Source organism: Orbicella faveolata, unplaced genomic scaffold (assembly GCF_042242905.1).
Source record: "Orbicella faveolata isolate gen_17 unplaced genomic scaffold, um_ofav_v1 contig_46, whole genome shotgun sequence".
Classification (NCBI taxonomy): Eukaryota; Metazoa; Cnidaria; class Anthozoa; order Scleractinia; family Merulinidae; genus Orbicella; species Orbicella faveolata.
The window spans coordinates 23390622-23407500 of record NW_028301576.1 but is presented as its reverse complement, the minus strand read 5'-3'; positions in this window follow the sequence as shown (position 1 = coordinate 23407500).

Below are 16879 nucleotides of genomic sequence, written 5' to 3'. Positions count from 1 at the left end.
AGTATTTCTACATTCAGTCTCTGGCTTCGTATGGATCAATTTTGTAGTATATTGTTTCAAATACTCGAACAATAAACTTTATCACCTTCTCAATTAGTGATCCATGGGATGATGGGCAGTTTGGATATTTCACAAAGCTCACCAGAACTTTAAGCGTGAACGAACTTCTCTAATTGACGGGAAATGTGATTGGGGTGGAGAGTGCGTGGGGTGGAGAGGGTAAAATTGTCGTCTTCGGGCCTTCACAATTCGACACCTGTCGACTCAGAAGTCGAGTCTGGTGATGTTACGTTCAATACATGTGCAGAGAAAATAAAACTACACCTTATGCAAACAAATAAAGTGCCCATGTAATGTATACCTCCTTCTATGAAAATGTGTAGAAACGTGATACAAGTGCAGTGATTCAAGAATATCGCAGCTGAAATTTACGAAATTTTAAGATTGTCATGACGATAAATCCGAGGCTAAGATATTGAAAATATAATTTTGTAATATATATGGCTTATTAACCAAGCGCGAGTTCTGTACTGGGAGAATATCGCCCCGAGGTCTTGAAGATACAGACCAAACGCAGTAAGGTCAGTACACTGAAAAAAGACCGAGGGCCAATATCCTCCAAGTATGGTTAATACGACATTTATTACACGAGCTACACGAGCGAAAATATTAAAAAAAAAAACTGCCAGGAAGACGTACCGATCAAGGGTGCAATTGTGATTGGGAGCTGAGCAGAAGAAAACCTATGTGTTATGCTAAACAAAGCAAAGGGAAAGCTGGAGAGTTGAATAAAAAAGATAAGGAATTAATCTGCTATGTGAAAGCAAGTCCTTTCTGAAACGTAAGCCATAATACTACCAGAAAATGTCAGTCGTGCGGGATCATTCGGGACAGTTCCCGATCTAGTATTGGGAGGATATTGGACCGGCAATAGAGCAATATCTGATTGGTTGATTTTTGTTATTTAGTCTTTGAGCTAGTTTAGTCGTGTAATAAAATACAAAATTATGTTTCAATCAAACGAATAAAATTCAGGCCTTCCGCTAAACGTCAAAACTAGCCAAAAACACTAACAAAACATCACCAGCCGCATGTTTGTGGTTAATAAAATTTCTACACTTTTATGTGTGTCATATGAGTCTGTATTACCTGCAGTTTTTCTCCAAAACTACTCAACGATATGAAAGTCATGATAGGACAGATAATCTGACGTTGTTTCCCCATATTCCATTTTATATCTCAGAATATATATAAAACAATAGAAGTAAAGAGCTAGATTAGTTGGTCCAAGACATTTACTTGCCACTCAGAGTTTCATGCTTTTTCCGATGCAATCATCAGGCAACTCTCAGTAGCAAGTAAATATCTTGGACCAACTCATCCAGCTCTTTACTTGTACTGTTATATATTGCTCTAGTCTAACTACTGAGCACCCTAATAGCCCATGAGGACCTTTTTCTTTCTAAGAATATTCAAGATAATAATTTCAGCATAAAATCGGCAGAAAAGTAAAGTATTCAGCCTCGCCCTGAAAACAACATTGTTACATCAATAAAACTACGCACGCATGCCAAAAAGAAACATGCGAGTAAACCTGTAAAGTGTAAGCCAAGGCGGGTGAGAACCCGTGTTACATGAATGTTGAGCTGGCGCATACAAACGAAAGCCATGCTGTATACAGTTCCTCAGGCTAACAGCGTGTGCAGAAATTTAAAGAGACATATACGTTTTTTTAGGAAAATGCATATGCTAGCTATTTGTAGCAGAAGACAAGAAAACTCGACGTGTATGCTTGTGTATACCTTGTTCTAGAAATGATCTTTAGCATGGAATATGTATATAGCGACGATCCCCCCAGGGGGTGGGGGGTGGAGCCTGATTAGCATATGAAAAAGGCGGGCGCAGCTTGCTTTATGTAGTGACCCCTAAACGACAGGAGTTACGACAGCGCTTTTTTACTATTATTTTGAGGTTGTGACTTCTGTTAAACCAGGGGTCGATCTGCTTTAGAATATTATTCGAAGTAACAATAATTTCGCTGTACTTAAAGCGAGTTGCGGTAAGTATAGTGTACTCGTGTTTTCCTCGCTCTTACGCGAGTGCAACATTATGTGTGTTAAGGCATATATATCAAATATACTCGTTCATCTTTTTCTCAAGCATATCATCGTTAACGCAAAAAGAAAACAAAATAAAAACTAAAACAAAAAGAACACAAAATTAAAAAAAAGGCATTGATTCGGATAAGAAAAGATTCTAAAGCGAAAGCAGATGTTGTTATCCAGAAGCAATATTAATCATTTTACGTGGAAACAACAAGGATTCTACAACACCTATATATTTGTACCGCCATTTTACTCTTTTAAAATCCTTGGCTATCCTTGGAAGTTCTGTAAAATGGAAACTTGAAGGAAAAATTCGCTTTCAAATGCCTTCTTGAGTCTACGCGGGCAATTGAAGGTTTCTTTTCTTTGCGTATTTCTGTCATTTTAATATTTTTTGGGTATTATGTTTGGCAGTTTTCAAAAATGAAATTAAAAAATAAATAAATAAATAAAATAAAAATTATCTTCGTCGATTTTGATCCCTAAATTCCAAAAAAGAAAAGATGCCCTCAGTCTTCGGCCTATGGCCGTAGTCAATGCCTTCGGCAAGTTTTACTCGATATGGACATTGAGACAAGGTCAAATCAAGAGTAGAAAATTGCTCTTCTAGTTTTATTTTATTCGTTTATGAAATAGGGGACAGTTCCTATTTCCTATCGTGTTGTAGACACACGAGTGGAACTGTGGGAGAACGAGAAATTGTTACACTTGCATCATGTAAGCGGTTCAAAATGCCGGACCAGGCAGTGGATACGAAAGGGCACTTAAAACTGAAGGAAAGTACGTAGAAACTGCTTTAATTCAGCTTACCAAAATAAGTGATGAATTCATTCTCTACAGTCCTATGGTGGTGTATAACCTTTTTTATAACGTTTATATTTTTTTAAGCAAAGAGAACCAAGCCTTGTTGCTTGATCTAAAATATCATGATATGACTGAAATCAATTTTACTATATGCCGTTGGTCACAAAAATTAATGTCGAACTTTATATTTTGACATGCTTGTTTCCATGGTAGCTTTTCAATACCTGTTTTACCAAACTTTTGAATTTTTCAGTTTTTGCATTTTACCATCTCAATAGATTATTTACAGGGTCGAGACCATTTCGTTGTATAAAAGAAAAGTATTGAAATTATAGGTTTCAACATTGTCTACGTTTTGTTAAAATTCGACGTGGGCATTGATACTTGACTGCTGAGCTAACAAGCGAACAAACAATACTTGTGTTTCCTTTTTTTACATAGCATAAAATCTTCACTATAGTGCGCATGTTTGAAGTGAAAAGTAACAGAGAAGTTGACAGACACTGTCATCCTTCTCTCTCCCTTTTCCAAACACAGGTCTCAGCTATAAAATGGCACTGATAGGCTTGTAGTTCAAAGGGGCAGAATACCAAACGAAGATCCAAGTAAATCGCATAAGCAGACCGGTGGGTAGTATAAACACGAACTCGACAAGAATCACTGATAGTATATCTTAACGTGAGTAGAGTTTATTGACGAGTGGTAGGGTTTGTAGTACAATGTTCAAAAACTCAATTTGTCTCATAATCAAGACACACAATTCACGTATTGAATGTCGCGTAAATCGGTTCGAACTGAAATACGATAATGAAAAAACAGAAATCTAAATTAACTAACAGATATAAGCATTCCAATTTAATACAAGACAAAAGTACTAAACGATTACAAGCAATAATACGCGATATAAAGAAATGTCTACTCGTGCTAAAAACATATAAATAACAAAGGCAATAACAACTTAAGGTATCTGGACACGCTCAACCTTCGAATAGTCGAATAGTCCTTGGTAGCAGTTAAAAAGAGAAAATAGAGCTAACTTGGCAAGGTGAAAGTTATACGTTACGATCAACGTTCCGAGCGTAAATCAACTCCGTAACGTTACCTACATTAGAATAGGGACTTTGAGATACGCTACGGTGAGCTACTACTACGGCTACTTTGGCTGTGAGCTGAGGGTCTAGACGGACATAGCCGTTTTCTCCCCAATACCCAACCAGACTAAGATTTAATTTCGCTTTTCGTGTACGGCAACTTCGGGAGCAGCCTCTACGTGTTCAGGGACTTCATTCTACTTCCATGCGACATAAGCTTGATTAATGATGATGATGTTTTACTTCTTCTGCATCCGTCTTACATTTCCCATGATCTTTCGAGGACTTTCCAGAAACAAAACAAAATAAGAATTACAAAAGGCTCGATTTCAGTACGGGCAGGGTGTTCCTACGACGTGATAAGGCTGGGAATACAGAACTTTTGATTCTAATAAATACGTTTTGAATAGCAATAAACAAGTGTAGCTCAGCTCAGTACAAACATGTACGAAGCTTTCTTATCCCCAGCTGTTTGGCCCGCTACAAATATGACTGTCGCTTACGGTAGGTGTTTAAATCGTTTACATTTTCTGTTCAAATGACAAAGAAACCATTATCTTAGAATGGATTTGAATGATTGAGCACTTTATCTTCGAACTACGATGTTCAAACAGTGAACAACAACAAAAAAAAGTGTTAAAATGAGAAATAAACAGCAGGCTTATACTCACATAGAGTAGGTGAAACCACGCGGGAAAGCCGTAATGGAACGCGCGTCCTGAGGTCAGCAAAAGTGATCTTCAATATTTGCCTCCGTACTACGGTCTAGCCATACCATATCGTAAAGTCCCTAAAATCTCGGTGATGACCGTGAAAACTTAAGCAATTAAAACAAAACTAAAGCTAAATAAAATAAATAGAAAAGTTACTCACTTCGGTCGGCACACGCACCAAACGTAGATAGATAATAGCTGAAGAGCCGAACAGCTGCTATCACGGTAGCGTCTACACTTAAACTGACCCTATTTGGTGGATAACTTATTATCATACCCTTGAAAAACGTGCTCGATAAAAGTAGCGGCTCATTTACGTTTGTTAAAGGAAGTACCACCCTTGGGCAAGCTTGACAACCATGAAGATTATCACCACGCGATAATTTCGTGGCGTAACATCAAACTTTAGAAAATTCTAGCATCAATATATGACACTTCCCGTAAAGGAAATCACGCTTCAAAACAAACAAAGCTCTTTAATAAATGTATACGTGTTTTTTGGTCATTACAACGCAATCTTTCACGCAAGCTTTGACACGGACCGCAATAGTTATAACCGTCAAAAGAGATGAAGGGTAGCGGATTTAATCTCCCTTATAGGCCTTAGGCTTTCTTTTTTTCGACTACTCGGCAAGTCGAGTCTTGTCAACTCGTTTATACTCATCAGAGTCATCACTTGCACGTTTTATGCTACGCTAAACTTTTTACAACGCGTTACTTTTTATGTTACGGGCAACTTCTTATGGAAGTAAGTTGGAGTGTTTTTATTGACAAGTTTGCAAAATATTTCTTGGTTAGAGCGATCTTAAATATTCCCATACACACTCATGTTGTCGCCATGACCGCTTTTACGTAAGATGATCGTCTCACCGCCAGAGCTAGCACCGCCTGTGCATCACCATCCAGAAAATAACCCTGAACCTAAAGAAGATCAAGGTATTTGATATTGCTCCAGAGGACAAGGCGGTTGGAACTCTTTTAATTATGACGTATAACATTAAAAAGTAATAAAATAAAAGTTAACTTTATTATTTAGCCGTTACAATATTATATTACACTATGTACCCTTAAACTCGATATTGTTGCTATATCGATTATTCTTTTAAATTCTAATTGCTCAATTCATTTACATCATTCCAACTCCTACCCTTGACTTCTTTTTTTTACAAATTTGCCACTCGGAAAAGTGAAACTTTAATGAGGTCACAATGCCGTTACAGTATGTTGATCGACGTTATAAATACTAATAGGCCAATTGCAATATCTTAAAATTCAGCTTGGCAAAGAAAATTAGGGGAATAAAACAAAATCACATTAATTATTCATTCAATCCTCAACCTCGACCGGATTTCTTACTTTTTACTCCTTCCAGCCCTGTTAAAGCTGCTAACTAAGGTAAAAAAAAAAACTCCTCCCTCCACCCCGTCCCTTATTTCCAGCCAACTTCAAGCATGACTATTGCCTGCATTGACTTCGGTATGTTAAAAAATAATAATAATTATAATAATTAAAAAATGTTCGATGTTGTTGTTTGAAGTGGTCAATGGATACGGGATATGTAGGCCAGGAGTTAAAAGGTTATGGGTTACTCAAACACCTCCCCCTCTAAATCAATCAATCAATTTATTAAAGTCATTGCGTGGGATTGAGGTTGCCCTCAGTATCCGAGCCAGAGGCTCATGTATAAAACGCATGCCTAAAATAAAAGAGATAAAATTAAATAAACAATAGCAAAGTGATAAGAAAGATACATACATGGAATTGTTAACAATTATCAAGCTATCCAACTACCCAACAAGCTAGATAATAATTATTTAGTTATAAATATAAGTACATCTAACCTAAAACGGGGCGCAATTTTTTTTTGTACAAATTTCGTGCGAGTGCGCAAATATCCCTATGCTGTAAACCTATACAAGTATCTGTCGAGAATCGAGAACATCAGAGTTTAGCCACGCCGCGGCTCACGTACGTGTCAAGCTTTGACATAGTCTTGATACACACAGTGCAAGTTATAAAAAGATGCTTCCAGCAGGATATTTCATCGGATCCTTTCATGCTCTGCAGACCACTCGTTTGCCTGTTAAGTAGCTCGAGCAAAATAAAAACAAACAAGCAAAAAACAGGCAACAGTAGCAAAAACAACAGCCGTACTCAAATTTCGGTCAAGTGACGATGATAACGTAGCTATATCAGGTCAGTGACTTGATAACACGAGGTGTCAGGAGAGTAGACATTGCTTCTGATTGCCTGATCGCGAATTTGACTGCGGTAGATCATCAAATCGACGAAAGACGAATAAAAAGCGGCCTGAATTTTGAAAAAAACGAGTTTCAAAGGGTCTTTTAGCAGCACTGTATCGTTACCATAGCAACCGTAAGGACATTGCAAACACCCTTAAAAATGTTTACTGTAATAGCTTGATTCAGATGACAAAACATTGCTCTTCTGATAGGGACAACAGTGTTTTAATCTTTCTTCATTAGACATGCATTGTTAACCACGAAAAACCCTTTCGAGCCTCCATAAAGGCAATATTGTAACAGGATCCAGGCCCTGACAAGTCCCATTTCGCCTACATAATTAAAAAGGAAAAAAATAAGGCAATAATAACCAAGTATATTTTATTCTGTTATGAAATTACCCTGCTAAAATGTTTTTCTGCCAATTCTAATCAATGTTGGGCCAAACTGGACAGCGGTTCCATTTTATGATGCCATCCCCTAAAAAAAACCCTAAAACTTCTCATTTTAACGCGTTTTTCACCGTTTGAACAGCCTAGTTTGAAGATAAAGTTCTCAACCATAAAAATCAGTTCTAAGATCATTGCTTCTTTTTTTCATTTGTACAGAAAATTTGAACGGTTTTAACACCTACCGCGAGATGATCAATTCAGTCATATTAGTATAGCCTGCGAACAGGCTCCCAGCGAGGGCGGAAAAAAAAAAAAAATTGGCGAGCGAAAGCGTGATTCCGCGAGCGAGGCGAGTGGGAGTCGGAGCGTGAATCCGCGAGCGAAACACTCCCTCGTCACCAGACCGCTCTCGGCTCGTCCCGCTCGCCCTAGTCTACACTCGGCTAGCTCGCTCTAAAACCAACCGGGAGCCTGTTCGCAGGCTAGCTATCATAGCCGAGCTCCGGCGGCCCGAAGGGCCGCCAAGCGGAGCCCCATACTCATATGGGAAAGAAAAGGAAACCCATGACTTGATTTTCTCATGGTTATCATGGCTAGCGGTATTGCTCGTGGGCGCGTACGCACGACGACGACGGCGACGGCGGAGTTGCCCAACATGGCGGCCATACTCCAAATAATAGGTTGACAGAGACATGCAGCCTTGGTTTACCGTGTACTTCCTTGATATTGGACATCCATGTTATGATCAATTGACACCTGTCAATACATGGTATCCGCTGACCAGTATCACGTGACCATATCGCGGGCTCAGGTTTACAGCTCCTCGAGGTCACGAGTTTTCTTGAAGTTGACCGCTGACCAAGCGCTGGTTATCGATTGGATCGCGGGCTCATATTAGGTTAGCTTGTTGGAAACAGGGCAGGATTGCTCGGAAGCCAGTTTACGCTAACCCAGGATTAAAAGTTAATCGAATTATAACTTTTTCTTCTATACAAATGTGTTTTGCTGTTTTGTTTTGTGTATATGGTGATTATTAAAACTCAAAACAGAAGGCCAAACAATATACAGAAACCTCACCGCAAAATCAAAATTTTACCTTTTTCTGGGTTAGCTTAATCGGGCTTTGAACAACCCGGCCCAGGAGCTACGCTTTTAGGCTGGTCTAAATCTATATATTATTAGTATCGGGTGGAACAGCCGTAGATAAGGAAGCTTCGTATGTTCTAATCTGAGCTATAGTTGTTTATTACTGTTCAAAATGTATTTTATTATAATCGAAAGTTTTGTATTTTCGGGCTTATCACGTAATCGTTGTACGAACAACCGGTCCGTGTTGAAAACGAGCTTTTTTATATCAGAGTTTATATTTTGTTTTGTGGTTGGAATTACAGGCGGTTCTATCAAGTTCTAAAAGGCAAATCTGAGTTGTGGGAGATGTAAGACGGATACAGGAGAAGGAAATCATTGTTATTAATCAAGCCTATTTCGTATAAAAGTAGAATAATCTCTGGTTTCCCTGAAAGTAGGCATTTTGTAAAGACACGTAGAGACTGCACATACCGTTGCCGTACAGCAAAATCTCAATCATTTGAGTTTGGCAGGTAAAACACCGTTGTCAGCCTAGTCCCTCATGGCCAAAGTAGCCGTAGTAGCACCTCGCCGTAGCGTATCTTAAAGTCCCTACAAGCTCAGTGGTTGCGGAACAAAATAAGAAAAAAATACGGAGCAGGAAGGGTATAGAACACAGGATTTGAAAAAATATGCTCGAGACGGTACAGCCAAACCGGATCGTCATATGTGAAAATGCTCGACGGGTTAAGGGCTGCCAATTTTCGTATTTCTTTACAAAACCTGTTAACATGTTTACTTTGAAGACAGAGTGCTAATCGAGCCCCCTTGTCTGCTTTCCCTGCGGCGCCCTTCTAGACAGGTTATCTGCAAACACGTAAACAGTTATAACATGAGGGTCTCTACGAGGTTAACCGTTAGCCGAAAAACGGCCAAAAATTAAGCCGTTAGGCGTAGAAACTGGAAAAAACTAACCGTTCACCGTACAAAAAAAATGTTCACGATAAAGTATACACGACATCAAATCACGCCACGTCACGCTTCGATGACGCTTTCTGAACTCGGGTAGATGGACTGTGCATTTTTGCATCCAAAGGCGGGCTTTATTTTATTTCTTGTTAGCAATCTCTTATAAAGAGTCGCTTGAAAAAAGAACAGGGGGTAGGGATGATTGACATTCACCGGAACTTACTCAATTATTCATGTGTCCAAACATTTTAAAAGAAATTCGTTGAAATTCATAACCTTCTAATGTTAATAATTAACTCAAGCTTAAGGTCTGTTGATGTTTACTCCTGTAAAATAAGACATGCAATAAAGATAAAGTGAAATTGTGGCTAACTGTTATGGCATCTGAATATTAAAGAACAGTAATCGTAATCGCCAGTTACTTAAAACTATTTGCCTTTATTTCTTTGTTTGTTACAGAGGAGCTGTATTGTGGAACTGTTTTTCAGAATATTTTAATGATTCTTGTAATTTTAAACAATTTTATTCAAAGGCAAAATCTAGTCCGATATTTAGGGAAATCAGATTTGCGATGAAGTAAGTTAATTTCTTGTATTTCGTTCATTTTATCAGTAGGTAAGTAGATAATTAGATAATTAGTTAGATACACGACCCCTCAAGCATGTAGTGCTTAAACGATAATTGAGTTTTAAATAAAGGATTGTACTTTACTTTACAAAAGGCCAGGCAGTGAAATATTGTCCACGTACCACCGTGATTTTGGGCCAAAATGGATTACATTTAGGATCAAATGTTGTTTTACTTAGAATCTTCATTACATTTAGGGCAAAATTGTATTACGCTTAGGACCTTTATGACATTAAGGGACATTTATTACATTTGAGACCCCAACAAGCCTCAATTCGAAAGGTTACAGGAAGCCTTAGAGTTATGACAGGTCAATCGAGGGTGGAAATTTATAATAGTAACACTGAACTTTTATTATTTTATTTAAGAAATAAAAGAACAAGGAAACGTGTTTAATTTTCAAACTTATGTTTGACTCACCTCAAAGTCTGGCCTCCCATAGATTGTAAATCAGGTTAAAGTAAAACTTTGCATATCCATGTGAGTTTGCAATTAGTGTTTTCTGGTTCTGATCTAAGCAATATATACTAAAATTTGAAAATACTCCTATTCCATAACAGCTGTAACAAGCAAACACCCAGTTCGCCGACTTCTCTTTCCACATAACTGGCCAGGATAGTGGTGGACGGAGTGTGGTTGAGAGAACCCCCATCTCTGTTTTCTTTTTTTTTTTCCTTGTTCTTATTTATTATGATTATGATTATGCTTATGCTTGTGCTTGTGCTTGTGCTTGTGATTATGATTATGATTATGATTATGATTATGATTATGATTATGATTATGATTATGATTATGATTATGATTATGATTATGATTATGATTATGATTATGATTATGATTATGATTATGATTATGATTATGATTATTTTGTTCTGTTGTGTTCCGCTATATGTTTTTTGGGAAGGGGAGGGGTGGTAAGAGTTCTGAAAGAGTATAATACGATTCAAAGTTAAATTAGATTACGAGCTCGGTATTTCTATCGCTTGAGTGCGTAGACTCAGTCAACTATTACACATAGAAATCGGTAGTGAATAATTTAATTGTTTTAAATCTACTAGTTGCCCAAAACGGAATCCTCTTTACACACACTTCGAAACTCAAAGAAAAGGCTTGCATTTTTTAGCAGCTGCAAACTGCTGAGTAATGTAGCCAGTTAGAGAACGGCATTCATGATAGAACGTTAGTAGATCTATGCGAAAACTCGATAGAAACAGAGAGAAATGAAAACAACAGAGAAATCACTTGTTTACCTCAATTTTCAAAATGTTCATTCTCTTTTCTTTTTTTCTTTTTTTTTATTATTAATTATCTATTTTTTACAGCACGCATACTTACATTATTAATTACAAAAAACTACGTATAAATATACGTACGTACATTCTCTTTTCTCATGTCATCATTGTCTCAACAGCTCGTGGTAGTTTTGTGTTTCTGTCGTGCTTTTCATGATAACTTTCGACTTATCCACCACACGCTTAGTTTGTGGTCAACTTCTGTCGTCAATAAGACACATAGATTACGCCATCAAGGGCGAAACTTAAAGGGAATACTGGCTGAAAAGAAGTTCAAGTTCCAAAGTATACCTAATGGTTTTCTATAATTGATTCTGGGGTTTTATTTTGATTTCTCTGTAAGTGTTTGGTTTTGAAATTAACTAGGTATCCCCATGTTTACTGTATGGTAATTTAGGACATCATCGCGCGGTCAGAGATCTCAATAGGGAGTCTACAGGAGACTTCCCTTTGGAACTGAACATATTCATCTGGAAGGTGAATTATAAACGATTAGAAGCTCTTTAATATCCCTAGGTTCACACGACGCTGTATTTCAAAACGTCCAACCGCGCATTGACGTCACGATTTCCCATCAGTCTTTGCAAAAGTAAACATGGCGGCATGCGGAAAATTTGAAATCCTGAAATAGCTGAAAGGAAAAGCCCAGCATTTAAAACAGGCAAAGAATTATCAACCTCAAATCGCTGATACAATTATCGTCTGTAGTCTAGTATTTTTTTTTCTCGGATTTCCTTTGGTTAGAATTCGAGTAGCTGTTGATCGGGTTGAGTTACTGTTGGTATACCGCATATCTCGGTAGCCACCAGACGTTCTGTCCTCAGACGTGCTAAGTTGACCTTCTCCCGGTCGGAAAACGGTACTGTTACCCTTCTGTCTTCTCGTTGTTATCATTTAGTTAGACGTTAGGTAAAATCCCTATTTAAGTAGTTTTGCTATTGATAGTGGATGTTAACATACCCCACAGGAGGTCTGATTATTCTAACTGCCCACGCAGTTTTCCCAGGGTAATTTGTCCCAGGGTGATTAAGAGCGAACATATATGACTGACAAGGAATTCACACGTAAAATTAGTGTGTGATAGTATAAAAGAGGTGAGACTTCTTGTTTTTGAGTTGTTTGCGCTCGAAATTCGATCATCCAGGAGCATGTGCTCTTTTCGGGCGCTAGAGCTTTCCACTCGATCAAAATTTCTGGTTTGGATTTTCGGAAATTCCAGCAACAAATAGGCCAGTGTTTTCCGGAATATCCTAAAGTGTTCAAGTGGAATAGAAGAGAAAAGAGGACTGAGTCACCGTTAAATATAATAGGAACATTAAGTGCAGTAAAAATGTAATGTAAATATGTAATATCAACCGTTAATGTAATACAAATTAATGCTAAATGCAATAACAATCGTAAATGTAAAAACATGTCCTACCGAAATATAAGAAAAATTATCAGTTATAAATGTAACAACTTACCACACCGTAAATGTAATTATAGCGCTTTATTTTATCGCGATATGATATCGCTGTACTGATCACGCCACAGATCATCATTCAAGCCTCAGAATTCTCTGGAAACCTTACAACAAATGTCTGTACCATTTGTCACCTCCGGCTTTGGCTCCTTTTCGTTTGCTCACGTGTGTGATTTCAAACTTTGTTCGGCCTGATTGCACTTCTCGGACAGTTTCGTCTGATTGACTGGAATTTTGTCTTCACCTATCCTCTTAGTCAGGTATTAGTCCACTTCCTGGGTCTCCTGCCGATCCCTATGGACATCCGTGAAAAACAAGCAAAGCCAAACTCTCCCAATGTGGTAGCTGAGGTAGCAGGCGTCTAGAGGTAGGATTCAACGTGTATTACGAGGTATCGGTCAAGAATATCGAAAGATCGAAAAGAGTGACTACCTCTGACGGTGCACAATACAGCAACATACTTCCTGCCTATATTGTGAGGTCATGGCACAAGCTTTTCAGTATCACTGCAAACATGCCTGACATTGGCAATTCCCTCGTGCCACAGCGGAAGAAAGAAGCATTTAGATACAGGCTCAGTAACCGAATCATGTACGTGACAATTGCGAAGATCAGTAGTGGTGACTAGGAGCAGCCACGTGTGAACCAGTTCCAGAGATACGGTATAATCACGAAGAGGCTGATACGCGTATGGTTCTCTTGCCGTACTCGTCACGTGGGAGGTACGTGCATCATCCACTCTAAAACTGATATCTTGTATTTCCGCTTGCTCATAGCCGAAACCTTGGAAAGTGCTACGTGAAGAAGAGACAAAGACCAGAATAATGAAATTTCTTTAGTTATTACTTGCTTGAAGAAGCAACTTGACCAAGCATTCACAAGCCCATAAAAGCCCTTATTGACGTACACACAATCACAGGCCGTGAAACCATCCCTGCTTTCTCTGGTATGGGGAAATGGATATCAGTTCAGTTTCTCCGCTGCAGTGAAATTTACGTCCAAGATATGGTGAGAATTGGGGAGGAGTGGACAGCCGGTATTTGAAGAGATACGGAGGCACTTGTGTGTCAGTTGTGTCAGCTGTACAGGAAGAGGTGTCACAGTGTGGGTGAGCTGCGCCAGAGGAGGGGAAGTCTAGCCAGAGGCTATGCCGCCATGTGAGTGGTCTCTATGGTTTCGCGTTGCAAGAGCAAATTATCAGTAGCAATCTGGAGAGATGTCGAGACGGGGAAGACAGCTGAAAATACAACGCTAGTAGAGAAGTATTTTTGACAATTTGGTCTTGAGTGTTTGACATGTCTTCTTAATCGAGACTAATTTTAAATGGATACAGAAAAATAAAATCGTACAAATATCTGTTAATTAAGATCAGATATCCAACAGCTTCATAGTGTTGAATTATCGTGTTTAAACTTGATCTATTGTGAATGAGTTTGAGAAGTTATAGCTCCAAAATGTAAGTGAGAGCAGCGAAGAACGACATCATACGATCCTGGCGTTTATTTAGTAAAACAAGCTCTAGACTAAAGTGTATGTATGTACTCTGATTTATGGTATATTGGTTAATGGCGTATTATGTTTATATAACAGAACAAAAAGGTATTTTTCTAATGGTATGATGTGGAGCACCTTACTGGTAATTTAGTTTTTTTCAGATATTTGAGATAGAGGTTAAATACACAAATTAGAAAACAAAATGGTGTCACTGTAACATAATTTATGACGTCATCATAGCTCGAATTACCTTAGATAATACAGAAATAATGTCTAAGATACAAATTTTTCCAAATATATGTCTAGGTCAAAAAATAACATTATTAATGTTTTCTTTAGAAATCCAAGATAGCGACTAAAAGCAGGATATTAAGGGCAAATTGAAATTTCGATTTACAAAGTGAGAGCTACCGTTCTATCCTTGCTATCATACATATCTATGATACTTAATACTGAGTCAGAGATTAAGAATATAAAAGTTTCGTTTGTTCCCCTTAAGTGAGCCATACAACTTCGTCAGCTGATGGACTTTTATAAAAGGCCTTCAAGACCGAAAATATATATAGTGAAGATCCAACTAGATTGTGACGCCTTAAATCAGTTGTCGATTAGAATGCTGCGCGAAGGATAAGTAAAATGATTTCTTCTTTCTCAAAATGAGTTGCAAAAGATAGCGTAATCGTTTATTCGCCATTCGTAAAGCATGTTGCGTTCAAGATATACAATGTATCCGTGTGTTTACGCATAGATATCAAAAATACTCGTTTATTATTTCACTATACTTCGCAATCTCACCATATAATTTCAATACGAGCCCGTAGCGGAGCAACAATGATCGAACTCGATCACTTAAACCTTGACTTTTTTGACGGGAATACGCGTTTGGTGTGAATCAAACAAGTCGTATTCTAATGGTTTCCTTTGTGTTGTTTTCGTCTTTTGCACGCGCCTTATGCGGTCGGTACGATTTTCCAATGATCCAGAATGTATTCAAAAAAGTCGACATACTTGAAAAGGACATTATACTAGAGTAATTAATCCCTTATTCCAATAATGCATGGATATATTTTGCTCAAAAAAATACTGCTCAACTTACAGTATATCCAGGCGTATTGTTTGTTAAAACAACAAATAAGTAGTACATTTTTTCCCTTAATCTTCTGAGCATTCCCCGAAATATCGAATCCTAGAATTTGATTGGCTTTTTTACGCCGGGCAGGTTTCGACGATACGGAACCCAAGTGACGAACGCTCACATTTAGCTGGCTATGGTTCACTTTTAACTATGTAGGCTATGTAAACGTAAAAGAAAAAATGAAATGAAATAAATAAACTAAATGAAATAAAAGTGTCGTGTATTCTTGTCATTTCCTCGATCTTACTCTGATCTAAACAGAGTCTGCTAAGATCTGGAGGAATGTCATTTCCAACATAGTGATAAACAATCAACACACCAAAAAACACATCAAAACTATCTGCCAGCTAGATGGTGGGACTGAACTTGCTGCAGAGCACAACACGGTTGGAACACTGTTAAACAATAGTCTATAATTTAAATAAATAGTTTAATATCAATTAACTTTATTACTCATGATCAATAATAATATTTCAGCGTGTACTGTTAAGCTCCATATTGATGCTACATTTTTTGTTGTGTTTTTTTTTTATTATTTGTTTCTCTATCTATCTCAGACACCTACAAGGAAACAATATTCAGAATTTAACAGAAAATGTTTTCTTCGGTTTACCGAGCTTGCTGTACCTGTAAGTATATCGATCAATGTACATGTTTTAAGTATTAATTCTTGAATTTAATTCACATAGTACAAACTCCTACTCCTACATTTTCCAAACTCGGAAAAGTGAAGCTTTCTGTAAGGTCTTGATGCCTGTTAGGTATATCGATCGACGCCTTGAATATTAAATAGGCCAACTGAGATATCTTTAAATTCTAACTGGACGCCAAGACCTAGGCTTATTGTAAATAAACACAGCAAAAAACCGAATTTTGGGGTTGAGGTGAGATCACTCTTTCTTTTAATTAATCAATTGTTTGCTCAATAGTTTGTTGAGTAACCAAACTTAAAATATACAAAAAATTTAACTCAAAATAAGTTGTATTTTATACCCATTATTGAAAAATAATAATAATAATAATAATAACAATAATAACTTTATTTATCCTGGTAAAAAACCGGTCAGTCGATCAAGATTACAATCTATTCAAAATACAGCAGCTCGAGTTGTTACACGTACTAGGAAATTTGATCATATCACCCCTGTCCTAAAACAGCTCCACTGGTTACTTGTTTGCTACCGTATAATTTTTAAAATTCTCCTACTGGTCTACAAAGCTCTCAATGGAACAGCGCCTTACTACATCAGTGAATTACTTAAGTACAACACCTCTCAACGGAAATTAAGATCGTCCTCTCAACACTTTCTGGCGACCCCGAAAGCTAGACTGAAAACATATGGAGAGAGAGCATTTGCTGTGGCCGCACCGAGACTATGGAACTCGATCCCACTTGAACTAAGATCCAGTAGTTCGATTGACATTTTTAAACGGCATTTAAAAACATATCTTTTTAAACAAGCTTTTTAACTCTTTTAATTTTT